This window comes from Aristolochia californica, unplaced genomic scaffold, assembly GCF_029961685.1.
Source record: "Aristolochia californica isolate CCGP_79_NKW_82.1479 unplaced genomic scaffold, dmAriCali1.0.hap1 SCAF_2, whole genome shotgun sequence".
Classification (NCBI taxonomy): domain Eukaryota; kingdom Viridiplantae; phylum Streptophyta; class Magnoliopsida; order Piperales; family Aristolochiaceae; genus Aristolochia; species Aristolochia californica.
Window position 1 is genome coordinate 39,666,997 of NW_027181881.1, and position 11,586 is coordinate 39,678,582.

General features: G+C 39.3%; 1 pseudogene; it reads right to left on the minus strand.

Moving 5' to 3' along the window:
- Positions 1–4,896: 4,896 nt before the first annotated feature.
- On the minus strand, positions 4,897–11,379 carry LOC137955046 (nuclear pore complex protein NUP98A-like; annotated as a pseudogene).
- Positions 11,380–11,586: the final 207 nt, after the last annotated feature.

An 11,586-nucleotide genomic window follows, 5' to 3' on the forward strand; every position in this document is an offset into this window, starting at 1 on the left:
TAGAAGAAGCTCCAAATGCAGGAGTACTCAATGAACCAAAGGCAGTGGCACTAGAAGATCCAAAAATAGAAGTACTAGATGCTCCAAAAGCAAGGGTAGCTGAGGAAGCAAACACTGGTGTGCTTGATGACCCAAACATAGAGCCTGTGCTACATAATGTTGAACTTTAAGTAGAGCCAAAAGCATGAGCCGTGTTCACACCAAAAGACGGAGTGCTTGACTTAGAGGCCCTTGTGAAATTCAACAACAAAGAGGTTATAGTGTTCATGGAAGCAAGAAGCCTCCAGTGGGCCAGGGCCTTAGCAAGCCTACAGAGGTCACCCTTCTCAACATCAAATGCTTTAAGAAGAAAACTGACTAACAATACACAAACGACCCAAAGGTGGAAAAGTACAAGGAAATGCTGAACAAGAAAGTTGAGGACAAGGGTGCTGAATTTGTTTCTTATGACCCTATGAAAGGGGAGTGGAAATTTAGAGTGAACCAGTTCATCCACTATGAACTCGGGGATGAAGCTTCCCTACTGTTGCAGCCTGTGTCAATGTGAAATTATGATTGTTGTGTATAAGGAAAACATGGATTGAAGTAGAGAAGCAAAGGGAGGATTGCTTCGGTGACCTACAATGTTGGTACAAACCATTCAGAAAGTTGAGGCTTTCTGTTGCTACTAGAAAATTTTCTTCTGCTTGACTTTTGCTGCTTCAAATGTCGATTTCTTTTTCTAAAAAAATCTGATTTATATATATATCTGAGTTTTACGTGGAAACTAGGCTCTAATATATTTCCAAAGGTATATTCTTTTTTATATGTAAAATATGTAAAGAGAGATATATCGAATAAAAAAGGGGAATTGGGAAGAAGACTAAAGGAAAAACGAGAAGCTGCCCCCTTTTTTATTTTTCTTCTTCTTCTTCTTCTTCCACCCCTTCTTTTCCATCTTCCTCTCCTTTTACATCTCAAATATTTTTCCTGCTCTAATACTATGTTGATTTCTAGGGACAACACATAAACTCAAGAGATCTCAAGGGAAACAGAGACGAGAGGAACTCTAAGTCTTGGGAGAGAGGAGACAAGCAACCATGGGAAAGAGAAGAGGAAAAGAGAGACAGGTATAAGGACGAATTTGAGCCAAGAGGAAGGGGCTTGAATTCTCGACCCCATGCCTTGAGGCTGTATTTATGGTAGTGTGAAGTGTTAGCAATGACTACAATGCCCTTAGGGCTACATGCTTTGAAAGAAAAAATACATGAGAGGACATCACAAGCTTGCTTAATTACAATTATATGTCATCTCTATAAAATGTCTCCTTATTTACTAGCCATGCCACCCCTACACACATGAGTCTCTCTTAAAAAACGTTTTCTAAAAGCTCCAAAGCCCTAATCCTCTCTTCCATCTTGATTTTTGAGTGATTCCCACTCAAAGTCCAAGGCTAAAATCCTCTCTTCTCCCACTTTTCATCAAAGCTGAACTTTCTACAATGGTGAGGACAAAATTTAAGGCAAGGAAGTCTAACCCATCCAAGGAACCAGAAATATGAGAGGAAATGCCCAATCAGAGGGAGCATTTCCGCACAAGACTTCAATGGGGTAAGTACTTCAAGACCTTCATCACCAAAAGTATTGTTTAACCTTACAAAATCGATCTTATATTTTGCAAAAGAGAGATACACGACTTTATGAGGCTATTTAGGCGTTACATGGGTCTCTTGGTATATAAGTAAGGCATTTAACCACTCTTGGTAAAAGTCTTTTACACAAAACTTGAGGCAGTGGAAGTCATTCCATGCACCTTGAGGTTAACGAGTTACATCATCCTTGGAACAATGTCTACAAGAAAGAGGGGCAGACAACCAAAATTTCAACAGTGTAGGTCACCTAGGCAATCCTCCCTTTGCTTCTCTACATCAATCCATGTTTTCCTCTTACACAACAATCATAATTTCACTTTGACACAGGCAACACTAGAATGGAAGCTTCATCCCCGGGATCATAGCGGTTGAAGTGCTTCACTCTAAATTTCCTCTCCCCTTTCATGGGTCATAAGAAACAAACTCAGCATCCTGGTCCTCAGCTTTCTTCTTCAGAATTTCCTTGTACTTTTCCAGCTTTGGGCCTTCTGTGTATTGTTGACCACTTTTCTTTTCTTATTAAAGCATTTGTTGTAGAGAAGGGTGATATTTGGAGGCTTCTTTCTTTCTTCCATGTAAACTCCATTTAAACTATAACCTCTTTGTTGTTGAATTGCACGAGGCCCTCTAAGTCAAGCACTCCAACATTGGTGTGAACACGGTTCATGCTTGTAGCTCTACGTCAACTCGAACATTTGGTGGCACATGTTGTGTGTTTGGGTCATCAAGCACACCGGTGTTATCTTCCTCAACTATCCTTGCTTTTTGTTCATCTAGTTCTCCTGTTTTTGGATCTTCTAGTGCCACTGCCTTTGGCTCATCCAGTACTCTTGCATTTGGAGCTTCATTTACACCAGATTTTGGTGCTTCATGCACCCCATATTTTCGCTTTGGCTTTGCACCTGCTTGTAGGCAATCAAGTTCCACATTTGAGAGATCTCCATTTGTTGTGTATTAGGAAAACATGGATTGATGTATAGAAGCAAAGGCTGGATTGCCTTGGTGACCTACAATGTTGGTACAAAGCGTTTTGAAAGTTGAGGCTTTCTGTTACTTCAAGAAAATTTTCTTATGCTCAAGCTTTAGTGGGTCAATTGTCAATTTCTCTTTCTAGAAAAGTCTGATTTCAAATATTCTTTTTGCCTAGGAAACTAAACTCAAATATATTTCCAAAGGTATATAATTTCTATATGTAAAATATGTTAAGAGAGTGAAATATCGAATAAAAAAGAGGACTTGGGAAGAAGACTAAAGGAAAAATGAGAAACTGCCCTTTTTGCCTTTTCTTTTTCTTCTTCTTCTTCTTCTTCCTCCCTTTCTTCTCCATCTTCTTCTCCTTTTCTATCTCAGATATTTTTCTGCTCTAATACTTTGTTGATTTCTAGGGACAACACATAAACTCAAGAGATTTTATGGGAAGGAGAGACGAGAGGAACTTTAAGTCTTGGGAGAGAGGAGACAAGAAACCATAAGAAAGAGAAGAAAAATAGAGAGAGAGAGGTATCAGGATGAATTTGAGCAAAGAGGAAGAGCCTAGAATTCTATACCCCCCTTACCTTGAGGTTGTATTTATAGTAGTGTGGAGGTGTTTGCAATGACGTCAATGCCCTTAAGGTTACATGCTTAAAAAAAATTCATGATAGGACATACACCAACTTGCATAATTACAATTGTATGCCATCTCTAGAAAAGTGCTACTTATTTACTAGCCATGCCACCACTACTACACACATGGGTCTCTCTTAAAAAACGTATTATAAGAGGTCCAAAACCTTAATCCTCCCTTTCATCTTGATTTTTTAGGGATTCCCACTCAAGTTCAAGGCTAAAACCCTCTCTTCACCTGCTTTTCATCAAAACCGAACTTTGTACAATGGTGATGACAAAATTTATGGCAAAGAAGTCTACCCATCCAAGGAACTAGAAATATGAGAGGAAATGCCCAATTGGAGGGAGAATTTCTCCTAAAGACTTCAACAAGGTGAGTACTTCAAGAGCTTCATCTCCAAAAGTATTGTTGAACCTTGCAAAATCAATCTTACATTTTCCAAAAGAGAGAAACACATATTTGAGAGGCTATTTAGGCCTTACATGGGTCTCTTGGTATATGAGTAAGGCGTTTAACTACTCTTGATAAAAAACTTTTACACAAACCTTAAGGTAGTGGAAGCCACCCCAGGCACCATGAGGCAAACGAGTTACGTCATCCTTGGAACAAGGTCTACATGATTTGCCAAGTTTCTCTTGAAACTACAAGCTAGACGGATAGACAACCTAAATTTCAACAGTGTAGGTCACCGAGGCAATCCTCCCTTTGCTTCTTTATATCAATCCGTGTTTTCCTATTACACAACAATCATAATTTCACTTTGACATGAGCAGCACCAGCAAGGAAGCTTCATCCCCAGGATCATAGCGGCTGAAGTGCTTCACTCTAAATTTCCACTCCCCTTTCATAGGGTCATCAAAAACAAACTCAGCACCCTAGTCGTCAACTTTCTTCTTCATCATTTCCATATACTTTTCCACCTTTGGGTCGTCTTTGTATTGTTGGCCAGTTTTCTTATTAAAGCATTTGATGTTGAGAAGGGTTACCTTTCCAGGCTTGTTAAGGATTTTGCCCACTAGAGACTTCTTGCTTTCCTCCATGTAAACTATAACCTCTTTGTTGTTGAATTGCATAAGGTCTTCTAACATGGCTCATGCTTTTGGTTCTACATCAACTCCAACATTTGGTAGCACATGCTCTGTATTTGGGTCATCAAGCACACTGGTGTTTGCTTCCTCAACTACCCCCTTCTTTTGGTGCATCTAGTATTCCTATTTTTGGATCGTCTAGTGCCACTGCCTATGGCTCACCGAGTACTCCTGCATTTGAAGCTTCTTCCACACCAGCTTTTGAGAAGCCCATCTTTTAGCATTGGCTCTGCACCTAATTTTGACCAATCAAGTTCCACATTTGGGAGTACTCCATATGGCAATATGCCTTCTCCCTTTGGTGCCCAGAATTCTCTTTTTGGAGCCCAACCAACAAAAACCTCTTTAGGCAGTCCTGGTTATTGCTAGTCTGCGTTTGGGAGTCAGCATGGCTGAAAGAGTGTTGCACCATATACAGAAATAGCTGAGGTGGATGGCGGCTGTGGAACACAACCAACTGGCAAACTTGAGTCTATATCTGATATGCCTGTTTACGAAGAAAAGAGTCATGAAGAATTATGATGGGAAGACTATCAACTAGGAGACAAAGGTGGGCCAAATCCTGCCATTCAGCCTTCAAGTGGAATTGCAGTCATTGAAGAAAAGGGGTTGGTTGAAGAAGTGCAGGAGAAGGGGTTTGCACTTGTTTGACCAAACATGCTTGTTGTGAAAAAATGGCTTTACTATGCTTGTGCACTAAAACCAATTCCACTTGAATGGGCTGACTGGCAGGATTTGGTCCACCTTTGTCTCCTCGTTGATAGTCTTCCCATTGTAATTCTTCACGAGTCTTGTCTTTTTAAAAAGGCATAGCTGATATAGACTCTAGTTTTCCAGTTGGATGTATCCCACTGCCCCCAACCACTTCAGCTATTGGTGTATATTGGTGCAACTCTCCTTCCACCACGCTGACTCCCAAAGGCAGAATTTCCAAAACCAGTACTACCAAAGGTGGTTGTTGTTGGCTGGGCACCAAAAGGAGAATATTTGGCACCAAAGGGAGAAGGCATTGTGCCTAATGGAGTGGTCCCAAATGTGGAACTTGATTTGGAAAAAGCAGGTGCAGAGTCAAAGCTAAAAGATGGGGTGCTTGATGTAGAATTTAGGACCCCTTGAGAATCACTTTAGGTTAACGTGAAAGAAGAAGGAGAGAAGAGAGAGAAGAGAAAGAAAGGAGAAGGACGTTAGAGAGGCGAGTTTGGATTAAGGGAAGGAGAGAATGCGTCCAGGGAGAAGAGAGGGTTGCTGGACAATTTCTCAAAGAGAGGAGAAGGTTTGAATGCCTTAACTCTTAGCCAATGCTCTTATTTTTAGTGTTACAAAGCCCTTAGGGTTACAACTCAATGGATTAAAAGACATACTAAGACAACGTATTTACATCTTTATGCTATCCTTAATAACCACTTTGCCACTCCTTTGATATGTGGGCTTATAGCCTTGAGCTTGTGGGTCTGAGCCCATCTTCCAACACTCCCCCTCAATCTGGAGGTGAAAATAAGTCATAAATACCCAGTTTGCCACCTATATAAAATAGGATTTTGGATGTAACTAGTTTGGTGAGGATATCAGCTAATTGCTCTTGAGATGAAACGCACTTAAGAGAAATTATTCCTATTTGAAACTTTTCCCGTATAAAATGACAATCCACTTCAATATGTTTAGTTCTTTCATGGAAGACTGGATTTGACGTAATGTGAATAACTGCTTGATTATCACATTGTAGGCCCATAGAGCCTCCTTTATAAAATCCCAATTCGTTAAGAAGAGTCTTTATCCATAAAAGTTCACTTACAATGTGGGCCATAGCTCAGCGTCAACACTAGATCTTGCAACCATGTTTTGCTTTTTGCTTTTCCATGTGACCAACTTCTCCCCAACAAGGGTACAATACCCAGACATAGATTTTCTATCATTGAGTGATCCAACCCAACTTTCATATGAGAAGTCTTCTCTATTGAAGTGACCATGTTTTTTATATAGCAATCTTCTTCCTAGAGCACCTTTTAAGTATCGTAGTATTCTCTCCAACACTTTCCAGTGAGTAATTTGTGGTTTGTGCATGAATTGACTTACCACGCTCACAACATATGATATATCTGGCCTGGTTACCATGAGATAGATCAATTTTCCCACAAGTCTTTGATATTTTCTAGTGTTAACATCTTCTCTAGTTGTGGCACATAATTTTTAATTTGCATCCATAGGTGCATCAACTGGTCTACAACCCTTCATTCCTGTTTCTTCAAGAAGATCCAAGTCGTAATTTCTTTGAGACAATACTATTCCATGGTTTGACTGAAAGACTTCTATACCCAGAAAATATTCGAGCTTACCCAAATCTTTAGTCTTGAACTCTTGACATGTCATATTCTTCACTTCTTGTATACTATTAACAATATTCCCAGTCAAGATCATATCATCAACATACACGGACAATAATATCTTCCCTTTGATAGTATCTTTAACATATATTGAGTGATCAACCGAGCACTTATGAAAGCCAAATCGTAGAAGCGTTTGACTGAATTTATCAAACTAGGCCCGAGGGGACTGTTTAAGCCCATATAAAGATTTCTTTAACCTACATACGGACTCCCCCTCAACCACATATCCTGGTGGTTGGCCCATATAAATTTCATCCCCTATATCACCATTTAAAAATGTATTTTTTACTCGAGCTGATATACTGGCCATGATGAGTTAGCAACAATAGAGAGGATGATACATACTGAGTTCAATTTTGAAACCGGAGAGAAAGTCTCTTCATAATCTATCCCATAACACTGAGAATAACCTTTTTCAATAAGGCGCGCTTTAAGGTGAGCAACCAACCCATCTGGGTTGTGTTTCACTAAAAGGACCCATCTGCAACCAATTGGTATTTTCCCTTTTGGGAGCGATGCTAATGTCCATGTTTGATTTTCATATAACGCATGACTTTCTTCATCCATAGCCGCTTTCCATCCTGGATGCTTCAGGACCTCCTAATAGGATTGTGGTATGGAAATAGACAAAAGAAAAGCAAGAAACTAAACACACTCAGAAGATAAGCAATGAGAAGACATAAAATTGGCAATTGGATGAGACGTAGTACAAGAATGAGTTTCCTTTCGTAACACAATAGGCCGAGTATCAAATTCAGGCCCAAACATAGGAGGAGGAGAAAGACCTACCTCAAGTGGATCAGACAACTCCATAGGTGAGGGGACGGCCGATGCTTCTGGGGTTGAGTAATATCTTCATTAAACGACACAAGTGGGCATGAAGTGGTAAGAGGAAATGTAAACCCTGGAGGAGCCTCATGTGAGAAGTTGAAGGAAGTGTCTTCAAATAAAGTCACATCCCGAGATACCATCAACCTCCGAAGTGTAGGATTATAACAAATATATCCTTTCTGAGTTCGAGAATACCCCAAAAAAATACACCTCAAAGACCGAGGATCAAGTTTACTTTTATGTGGTAAAGTATCATGAACAAAACTCGTGCAACCAAATACTTTAAGAGGAAGAGAAAATGGATCTTCACCATGAAACAAAATAGAATACACAGTTTGATTTCTAAGTACTGATGAAGGTAACCTATTGTTGAGAAAGCATGCTGTAAGAATAGCATGAGGCCAATAAATGTAGGGTACCTTCATGGAGTAGGGAAGGCCCCAAGCAATTTCAAGGAAGAACAATTCTTTTTTTCAGCAAAACCATTTTGTTGAGGGGTATGGGCACATGATGTTTGATGAAGAAACCCATTACCCTCACAAAATGATTTAAACTTATTAGAAAAATATTCCTTAGCATTATCGGATCTAAGGATTTGATTTTTCCCCAAATTGGGTTAGAACCATTGCATGAAATTTTTTAAAAATAGAAATAATTTCTGATCGTTCTTTAAACAAAAACAACCAAGTCACTTGGGTAAAATCATTCATAAAAGAAACAAAATATTGAAACTGAGAAATTTTAGAGACCTTTAAAAGGCCCCATACATCAGAATATATTAATACAAATGGATCAGTACTAGTAGTTGTAAGACAAGGAGAATATGTACTCCTAACATGCTTACTTAATTGACATACCTCGCAATTGAAATTAGACAAAGAGTTAAGAGATGGAACTAAAGAACGAAGTGATGAGGTAGATTATTGACCAAGCCGGTTGTGTCATAGTTGAGCCTTGGATGTAGTGGATGAAATAGTAGCTACTGGTGGAAGAGTAATATAGTATAAACCCCTTTTTTCATGGCCGCCACCAATCACCTGTTTCGTAGTTTGATCTTGAAATATACACAAAGATGGTGAGAAGGTAATAGAACAATTAAATTTTTTGGTTAATTGACTAACAGAGAGCATATTTAATGAAAATTGAGGAACAAATGGTTTGGGAACCATTTGCAATAGTGACAAATTTATGAGGAAGACATGGAGACAATGAATAAAGCATGTGTTTTTTACCTGACAAGTGTTCGGAAGCCCCGAAGTCAATGATCCTAGAGGAAAGGGTTGAAGTGGAAGCAAACATACCTGAGGCAATGGTAGTGGCAGCAGTAGGACCTGGTGGAATAGAGGACTGATCCAATAAGGATTTCAGCTTATGAATTGCAGCGTAGTCTTCCACAGAAATAGTCACATTTTTGGAATGAGAATCAGTCCTATCCTCCTTTTTCTCAACATTAACTGAGGCTAGATTGGATATCTCCGAATTAGGCTTGCCATGGAGTTTTCAACATGAATCCACAAGGACCACCACAGTAAGTGCACAATTGAGGCTCAGTACGGAAATGGGTTGAACCTGTTCGACCACCTCTATTGCAGCCTCCTTTTGTATTTCTGTCATGTCCTCGAAATGAGGATGATGTACCTCAATTACCAGAGAACATAACTAATGGAGCATCAATCAGAGAAGGAGGAGATGGATCAGAAATTCGTAACAATGTAGTACTGATGTCATCAAAAGAGGGAAGGGAAGAGGAACTAAGAATCTGAGTCTTAGCCACCTCTAGATACGGCTTAATATTGGTAAGGCAAATAGCCACTGCCAGGGCCTTGCACTATTTTTCTTCAACAACGATGTCAATAGAGTATGGTTGAGCAGTTTTCCATTCTTGGAGAAGGTCACAAAATCGGGCCAGACACTCATGAATATTATCTCTTATTTGGTAGCTAGCATACTTTGGAAAACATTATATACTCTTTGCAAGGAGGCGATACTGGAATAGAGCTTAGCACGTGTGTCCCAAATATCCTTGGAAGTTTCCAAGTGGACCATATTGTTAGCGACATGCTCTTCCATGTTGTTAATAAGTCAACTGATAACCATGTTATTGTTTTTGACCCTTTTATGGTATACTTCATCTTCTTTATTAATCGGAGGAGGGATTTCGATAACATGACTGAGAAGGTCACGAGTAATGAGAACCCTCCGTACCGATTGTGACCACCTAAAGCAATTGGAAAAACCTCTTAGTGGAATTATAGTAATTCAAAGTATTTCATTCTTATTACTCATATGTCCACTCTATGTGTCGACGCAAATCAATTAGTGAGGTCAATTGTTAAAGGGGTTTAAATAACAATTACACAATGTAATTTGAAGCACCCATAGACCAAATTAGCCACCAAAAATAAGTAGAGAATATTTTCACAAGAAGAAGCACCAAATCATGGAAAAATTGGTGTTTTTGTCAAGTGATAATAAGAACCAGCCACTACTCAACTTCTCTTATATTTATCAAAAAAATAGAGAAGAGAATAGATGCAACTCTTATCCTTAATCCAAACTCAACCACAAAACCGAGAGCAACTTTAGACAAGGCCTTTCCTAGCAAACTGAGAGTAATTTCTTGGCAAAATAAATTCCAACTCATGGGAATACTTCAACACAAAGAAGGATTCAATTGCTGAAGTTCAAACGCAAAAATAATGGGGGTAAGTGAGTGTTGGAATTTCATCAAACATATATTGGTCATCCAACTATCACACAGTCTCATGTGTAATGTTAGATAATAGGATTGACAGCAACATATGTTGGAATCCCATATCAACAATGTTTGATTCCCGTAACATAAAGGTAACTGAATCCAAATAACGAATAGAAAAAACCGACCTTTGATCAATCATGTAATTTTGCTAGAAGATGATCAAGACTACAACATCCTTTTAGTCATAAAAGATAGTTCTTCACAATATTTATGAAGATTATCCTGACGTGATGTGAATCAAGAATTTGAGAAGTGATAAACAAAAAAAATTGAAACCGTAAATAGAGAATTTGAAAAAAAAAATAGATTTTACCTATCTCTTCATGGCAGAACTTCTTCTATAAACAACTTCTTCATTGGATGACATAACTACTTGAATAGGGATCTTAACCTAACCTCCATGCTCTGATACCATGTAGAAGTTAGGACTCCATGAGAATGATTCTAGGTAAACGTGGAAGAAGAAGGAAAGAGGAGAGAGAAGAGAGACAAGGGAGAAGGACGTTAGAGAGGTGAGTTAGGATTAAGGGAAGGAGAAAATGTGTCAAGGGAGAAGAGAGGGTGCCTAGAAGATTTCTCAAAGAGAGGAGAAGGCTTGAATATCTTACCTCTTAGCCAATGCTCTTATTTATAGGGTTACGAACTCAATAGATTAAAAGACATACTAAGACAACGTATTTACATCTTCATGCCATCCTTATAGAACAAACCATAAATAACCACTTTGCCACTCCCTTGACGTGTGGGCTTCTAGCCTTGAGCTTGTAGGCTTGAGTCTATCTTCAAACACTTGAATCACCAAAAGCTAGTGTAGAAGAAGCTCCAAATGCAGGAGTACTCAATGAGCCAAAGGCAATGACACTAGAAGATCCAAAAATTGGAGTACTAGATGCACCAAGAGCGGGGATAGCTGAGGAAGCAAACACTGCTGTGCTTGATGACCCAAACACAAAGCCTATGCTACCAAATTTTGGAGTTGATGTAGAGCCAAAAGCATGAGCCGTGTTCACAACAAAAGACAGAGTGTTGGACTTAGATGCCCTTGTGCAATTCAACAACAAAGAGGTTATCGTGTACATGGATGAAAGCTAGAAGACCCAGTGGGCCAGGGCTTTGCATGTGCTTTTGCCAAATCAAGTTCCACATTTGGGAGCACTCTATTTGGCACAATGCCTTCTCCCTTTGGTATCCAGAATTTTCTTTTTGGAGCCCAACCAAGAAAAACCACTTTTGTCAGTCCTGGGTTTGGCAATTTCTGCCTTTCGGATTCAGTGTAGCAAAAGGAG